The sequence below is a fragment of the Artemia sp. Qi Xiang Cuo genome, chromosome 17, assembly GCF_049724085.1.
Source record: "Artemia sp. Qi Xiang Cuo chromosome 17, ASM4972408v1, whole genome shotgun sequence".
In the NCBI taxonomy this organism is placed as follows: domain Eukaryota; kingdom Metazoa; phylum Arthropoda; class Branchiopoda; order Anostraca; family Artemiidae; genus Artemia; species Artemia sp. Qi Xiang Cuo.
Genome location: NC_142810.1, coordinates 45,687,157 through 45,695,677, shown reverse-complemented (window position 1 = coordinate 45,695,677; position 8,521 = coordinate 45,687,157).

Genomic DNA, 8,521 nt, shown 5'->3' with positions numbered 1-8,521 from the left:
CTTTTACATCATTATATCAAAGACCATATCAGTTGAGGAAGAAAATGCGGTACTTGTTTAGAATACGTCACCACGTGAGAAGTAACTTTTGGTTAATTCCAATGAAATAAAACAAAGCATTATAATAATTTAACAGATAAGAAACAGAGGTGGGTAATATATTTGCATATTAGAGGGGGGGGGTAAAGCAGAGCCTAGATTAAATACGGAACCAACTCTCAACAAGTGACCTTGTTGTGCCCCTGTAACAAAAATCTGAAGTTTAAATTTAGTCATATAGTGAGCATTGCCTCATTAGGAAGCGAAAACTTATTTTTAATATAGCATCTTTGATATCTCGATGCAGTCTTTTCGTCATGTTGCTCAGATTCTGAACAAGAACTTACAAATGAATAGAAATAAACGCAATATTATGATAATATAAGGGGTATAACACCGGCGAAGCGTCATTCAGGCTCGGTTTCAGTGAGAAGACCGGTGACAGATTAGTTGAAAAATCCCACCATTATCCATATATACTCTTACATATACTAGTGTTTAGGCCCAAGAAAAGAGAGAAAATTTGGGCAATTAAATGAATTCTTTCAGGCATCCTATATTTGTCTTCCTTACACAGTAGCTATGAACTCTCTTTTGATACATCTGATGCAAACTTATTTGTCACTTATTATGAGTATTATGAAACATATATAAATCAACTAAGATATGACAATGATCTAGATAATTAAATCCTCTGGTTTTTGTTTTTATTTACTAGACTAAAATACTTTTCATGTACAAGCGGCCTGTAGCGTATCTTTATCCTTTTGTGAAGAAGAAGACAAAATTATATTTTTAAATACTCGCTCTTTGATCTGATATATCAAGGTTGACAACCACTTGCACACTTGATAAATTTAGAAGTGATTATTGAATTATAAAGAAGAATGAAATTGTACATCAAGTGATATATTGACCTTCATTTACGCGGATCTGCATTGTAAAGTGCGAATTTAACAAATATTTTCTTGTTTTCGAGTACATTGATACCCTAAAGCATAATTTCTGATTTAACTGGAGTTATTAGGTTAGGTCTTACTAGGTTGGGCTACGTATTTAATATATACGTGTGTATGTGCGTTAAACTCAAATATACCTTCACTATCCAATGCTTGGGAATCTAACTTAATTGATAAAGTGGAAGATACAGATGAAATACAGAAAGATAGATTTTGAGGATCAGATGACCAATTAGAAATATAGTTGTCAATGATTATTTTGGTATCAGTTATTTAATTATTTTGAGTTACTAGAAAAAAAATAGTGAACGAATGGATAATAATAAAACTATAAGTATTCTCATTAATCTACCCAATAAAAAATAAAATTCATTAAAAAGTGAAAAAAAATGGAAAATGAGACAAAACAAGAGGCCAAAACAAAATCCTTGATAATTTGATTATTATGACACAAAGCTCTAAAATCAGAATTTTATTCACATATTTCATGTCCAAATAATGGCTAATTAATTTTTATAAACAGAAATACCAGGAAATAATAGACTTATTCTCACTCAGGACCATTTTATGGAAATAAAGTGGAAATAGAATAAGTGCTTTACAGACTTAGTGTAACTCAAAAAATGAAAAAAAAGTCTCATGAAATGTTTTTATCTGGCAATTGTTCAGTTTCAAACTTCAAATTTGTTTGAAGTGTTTTGCAATGATTTAGAATAAAAATCCAGCCTCCATATAGAAATTTTTAAATGACACTCGAAAACATTGTAAAGTATTCCTTGTTATGTTACAAGAGGAAAAAAGTCTTCAAAACTGATGTTTTCTAATTAGAACTCGTTCTGCGCCACTGTAAGATGAATAATACATTAGCCATTGCCAACCCTATCTTCCTGAGCCAACTTAGATGCTAGCGTAGAGTTTATGGATGAGATAATCACGGGTAAATCTTGATTTCCAGATGACAGATAACAAACTGAAGTTTGAATGATTGTTGTTGCATCAATTTATAAATCATATTAAAATAATATAACCAAACGAACCTACTGATAGAAAAAACTAATTATAATTAATTTATCCAACGCATAAAAAAAAACAATGTTTGGACAAAAAAAAATATTAATAATAATAACAAAATAGATCAAAGCAAAATACTTTAGTTAATGTAAAAATAAATTTTGATAATATATTCTTTATGTATCTTACAAATTTCAACATCAAGTAAATCAAAATGAACCTTTCGTAGAAAAGGCAATGACTAAAAACCTGAAGTTTGTTTGATTAAGACTTAAATTTCCAGTAGCATGTAAATGAAGTATAATATGTTATAAAGAATCAAATCTAATCATCAATTTGCGGATCAGCACTAACAATGCAAAACTGTTAGGGCCCAAGAATAATTGATTTAGTTTTATGTTGTTTTTTTTTCTTATTGTTTTAGCTTTCACCCTTGCAAATGGATAAGAAGAAACAACAAAATAGAAAATAGAATATGAAAAAAAAAGTCTCTCGCATCCCAGTTTTAAAAAAAGAAATAGCTAAGTAGTTAAAAGCAGAACATTCAAGAATTAAGGCAACTCCCATGAATATTTTAATAAAATATCTTGATTGGTTTTACTGAGGGTGTCAATTTGGGTCGTAGAGGAAGGGCCAGAAATCAGGTCCAAAAAGCTTTGGAATAAAATATCATTTGTAAGTTTTTTTTAGTGGGATTGGGGGTTGGGCTTATCTGATCTTAGAACTATTTTAAAAACCCTTGCATAAAAACCTTACATGCCTAGGGGGATTAATTGCAACCATTCCCCTGGGCTCTGGGGGTTATATTAATTTCAAATTTTTGTTATCTAATCATTGGACTATCTAAACAAAATGGATATCTCAAATCTTTATTGGATATATTTGGAAAAAGAAGGGATGTGTATGTGAGAGGGGGAAGATAAATTCCACGTGATCACTTTTGCCTCTTAAAAATGACATAGAGCTTTCAATGACAAATAAAACGATCCCTCTATGAAGGTTACCAAACAACCTCTTGCATAAAACCTTACGTGCCCCTGGGGCATACTTTACAACACGTGCCCCAGGACTCATAGGGTTTGTATTATCCCCAGAGTTTTTTTACTCATTCATTAAACTATTTTGAACCAGAGGACTATGTCTAAATTTTGACTGGCTGCATGCGTCGGAAAATGGCCTTGGGGGGGGGGCGAGATGCTGGCACTGGGATGTCTTAGGTCCAATAACATGAGCGCCCTTTGAGGTGAAGACAATCACCCCATCAATAAAAATAATATAGTCCCTCGTGGAATATCTACACCCAGGGCCCTGAGGGGGGGTGCATTGACCCTGGACTGTTTGTTATCTAATATTTAAACTATTTTTACAAAATAGCTATCTCAAAAATTTATCAGATAAATTTTGAGAAAACGATTGTGGAGGAGTAGGAGGGAGGGGGGCTAATACCCCTCCAATTATTCTTTAATTTTGAAAAGGGCAGCAGAACTTCCAATTTCCAACCAAATGGGCCCCCTCTGAACTTTAGCTAGTTCCATATGAAGTGCCTCTGGTAAAAAAAATAAACAATAAACCATTGTAACCTAATGCTATAATGGCACCTCTGATTCATCTCTGTGTGTGGTTAAGTCCAAACTTTACTAAAATATAATTTGAAATGCTGCTATATGACTAGATTTGGGGTACCAGAGAAGAAAAAGTTTGGATAAAGAACCGCATACTTTATAATATGCGAAATTGTTATAGGCAACACATTTTAACTGCATTTCTGTTATGTCTTACCCCAACTATTCTACTAGTGAGCCCATGCATAGGGCAAGTTCTCTATTTCTTTTGAACTGCCCTTGTTTATACAGGAGGTCCAAAAAATATAATGAAAATACGGCAAAATAAACACAAACTGAAATATCATATAGCAAATATAGGAGGGTGGATACATCATCAATCTGTCCCTAGGAGGGGGGGGGGAGTCCGGATGTGTGGAAGTGACATTTATATTTAAGAAATAAAAAAATTTTTTACATTGTTTAAAAAGAGTTTTTCCTTTTCAAAAGCCCTAATTTCACACTTAAACAAAAAATTGGTTTCAAAAATTATACAATCCTGGAAATAAAACTACAAATACTGAATTTTGCATATTACAAAGCAAAAATTTCCATGTTTTGGTGATTTCTTAGGGCTTGTATATATTTCTTCGGCTCTGGGCTACTTGAAACAGTCAAAAAGAGGGTGGTAGTAGTTAGGCTTTACAAATAAATTATTTATCATGTTTGAAGTAAGCAAAAAAACGAAAAGTGTTCAATGGTGTGCATGTAACTGAACCACTATGTAACTGAACGCCTGTAACTGAACCACCATGTAACTGAACCACTGTGCAACTGAAACCCCATATAGTCCAACCCCTGGGCAACTGAACCCTTGTGTAACTGAACCACCGGGCAAATAAACCCCAATTAACTAAACCCCATTTAACTGAACCCCCATGTAACTAAGCCCCCGTGCAGCTGAACCACTATACAGCTGAGTCACCATACAACTGACGCACCTTGCAACCGAATCACCATGCATCTAAATCACCGTGTAACAGAAGCACTGGGCAACTGAGCCACTGTGCAACTGAGCCATTGTTTAACTAAAGTACTGCACTACAGCAGGTAAGTAATCCTTTTCATACCAAACAATAGAAAACTACAAGTGTAGAAAAAACAACGAAAAGAAACCAACAAAATAAACAAAGTGGTAAAAATATTACATTATGCAGATAGGGAGAGCTGCCATTTAACCCCCCCCCCATAAAAAAACATCCCTTTAGTAAAATACCCTGCGGAAAATAAAACCTAAAGTAAATTACCCCCCCTTCAAGAAAATACCTACCCTAGGAAAATCTCCCCACCCCCCCAAAAAAAAAAATAATACCAAAATAAAAAACAAATCACTTTTGGCGAAAAAAAAATACTATAAGTACCTGGTGATTACCAAAGAATTTCTTACTCCACCCTCCGGTTTTGTCACCCTTAGAGCTAATTCTGTATTCATTTGAAGGCTTAATGAGAGCTGAGATGTTTTGGCATCAAAATGCACCCTTTGAGATATCTTCCTAGCTACAAAACAATCAGATAACCGAATTGCAGAAGTTTCAGTTCCTTTTTAAGTTTTTTCAATTTGTCTATTGCTTAAAGATAGTATTTGTCATTGGGAAAACTACAAAATTTTTTTGTGTGGGGTTTTCCTGGTGGATAATTAATGAGAGGAACGTATTTGCATGGTGGGGGGGGGGGGCAATATTTAAAAATAAATTAATTTTTTTAAACAACAATTGAGCTTCTCAAATAAACTAAAATAACATTACTCAGTTATCATTTGCTTTTGAACAGAGGACATCTATTGATATGTAAACTAGATTAAATGTGGAATAAATTACAGTCGATTGCAGTGACTATTAGTTTCAAAATAAGTGAAATAATAAATTGTTATTGACAGACTATTTTAACATTTGGAAATCCTTACTCACTCATATAAGGTCCTCTATTATTTTACTATCTTTTTAATTTGGATTGATAATCTGATTATAATTAGATTTTGTTAATTAGCGAGCAGAAGAAAGGAGTTTCTTGTTGCAAGGGCTGTTGTACCAGCTGGGATTGTGTTACTCCCTTAAACTGTAGGGATCTGGGAGCAGGAAACTACACTGCCTCTGCGTATTGGTATCTGGTTCTTATGATAGGTACAGTGAATAATGAATAATGGAGTTGTTTTTTCGCCGGTTTTAAATTTTTTGCAGTTTAACCATGATAATGGAGTGAATGAAAACAAAATACTGAAATTTGGAAAGGAGTTTTTTTGGACTTTTTTGGAGTTTTGTGTAATCGAAGCTAAAAAACTCCTCTACGATGCGGCTATACCTGGGACTGAGCTTCCGAGAAGACAGGGCCGAAGGCTTTGGAAAGCCATCTGAAGGATATGTTAAGTATATTTGAGAAATGTGACAATGAAGTCATAGACCTACCAATGTTTGCAATTCGTTCTCCAAATGATGTACCTATCATTCCTGCTTTGGTTTATTCGAGTTTGAACGCGAAATTGAATAGAATGGAACACTTCCTAAAGACTGTTTCAAGTAAGTTTGATTCGTATGATAATCACTTTCCACTACTGCCTGTCTCTAAAGTGCCGCAAACACTAAATGACCCAAATAAAACGCAAAGAAGTACTCAATAAAGTGAGCTGTCATGATGTAGTTACCAAGCTGAGTTTGCGAGAAGACAAACGGCTAATAAATGTTAAAAACTTTGCTGCTGAAGAATGCAAAAACTCTATTTCAGTGATTTCAGCAGACTCTCCATCCAAGGTGATTACTAAATAGCTTTTTGGGATAGTCAGAGGACTATCGAAGGAATTAAACCTCCCATTCTTTCAAGGATATCCAGGTGTGGTGGACGCTATGTGGCTTGGTGACACTGGCATAGTTAAACTTGAGTGTTGTGACTCAATGTCAAAAGCCAAGGCTATGCAAAATGGTATTAAACTTGGATACGAATAATTATCTGTGAAAGAATATCTGTCAGCACCTTGGTGCTGTCTAAAATGCCGTTTGCCAGACCATACAGTAGCTGATTGTGCAAGTTTCGTTGCAAAGTGTGCATGCTTTACGGGCCCTCATATTTCCCCCAAGGAGTTTCCCTGCCAGCTTGATGCAAGATGTGCCAATTGTGTTGAAAATCATGACTCCTTTAGTCTTCGATGAAAAGTGCTGCTGAGATATATCATTGCAAAGAAGAAATGATTGTGCATGTGATGATTGTTTCGCTTAATATAAATGGTACTTGTTTAAGGGACAATATGACTGATGAAGTGCGTGACCAGTTTGACATAGTATGCCTTCAAGAACACCTCCAGACTTCTACTAGTATTAACGTGTTAAAACTAAATTGTGATCATTCCGTTTTTGCAAGTAATGCTGAGGTCACTTTTGGTAGACCTTCTGGAGGCCTCGTGTTCATTGTTAAGAATAACCTGAGTTTTCTCTCTCCAGTGTGTTATCACAGTCTCAAATACATCCTTGCGGTTTGGTTTGGTAGTACTGTGCTAAATGTGTATCTCCTATGTAACAAAAAAAACTGTTCCTGCTTTAAATGCGTATATGAAAGCCTTGGCTAATCTTAACGCTATTCCTGAATCTGTTGTATTAACTGGTTATGATTTCATAGTGGTTGGTGACTCCAACACAGACATTACAAGTCAGTCAGTTCAATCCAATATAGTCCTTGATGCTTTTTCTGCTTATAAAATAGTTGAGAAAAGTGTTGATTATTCATATATTCACCAATCTGGAAGTTTGTCTAATATTGACCATGTAGTTTCCTTGCCAAATATTAATGTATTGACTGTTATTGCTCATGAAGACTATTGTGATATTGACCACTCTCCCGATTTTGTTCGATGCTTCAGTAGTTACTTGCCATTCAACTAGACCATTTACACAAAGTTCTAAGTGACTTTACAGGAATAACCGGAGTAGAGCTAACTCTGCACTTTATATTACTATGTTGTCTGCGTTATTAGGTTCAATAAAAGTTCCTTACCATTTGTTTAAAGTTACTGAATGTTTCTCAAATGATAAGCAGTCTCTAAACGAATATTATGATAAAATAGTTTGGTGCTTAACACAGGCAGAGGCAACTGCTGTTCGTCTAGAAAAGATTAAAGATAAAACTAGAACACCAGGATGGGTGTTGGACCCAGAATTAAAAGTTGTAAAGAATAAAACTAAGTTTTTGGCTACAAATTTTGGTGTCTTGCAGTCGGCCAAATTAAGGAATTGTCTTTGATCTGAAGCATAGTACCAAGCATGCTTATAAAAAACGTTTATGGCAGTCTGGGTTATCTGGTTTTGATTTTCCTGTGTTAAGAAAGGATTGGTCCCATGTTCTGAATTTGGTTAAGCTTAGTAGTGATTTTTCTGAAAGTCCTATAGCAGTTTATACTTGGGTGTTGTATTATAATGATATTTTTAGCAAGGTGAAACGGGATGTTGAAAAGCTTTTTAGTAACCTTCTTGAGTCGTGTTTGCCTGATCATATTTCTCAGAGTAATTTATTACCAGTTTCTACAGTTGATATTAGTCAAGCTATTAGGAACATGAAATCTAGATCTGTTGATCAATACAGAGTTGTGTCTTATCATATAAAAGTAATTTGCCCAACTTTGATAGATCATCTTCAGCTACTGTTTCAGATGTGTTTATCTACTTCTATGGTTCCCGACAGTTTTCTCTGTGGCATAGTCAACCTTGGTTTTGAAGCATGGACAAACTTCGTCAGAGTGTAGTTCTTATTAACCAATTACTGTTTTGTGCACTCTTAGCAAAGTTTTTGAATATATTCTTCTCCCTTTCATTTCAGAAAATGTTAATTTTGGTGAAAACCAATTTGGCTTTCAAAAAAGACTGGGATGTCAGCACACCCATCGTGTTCTAGCTTCCCTCCTGTTGCAATCTGTTAATGATAAATCTCCCC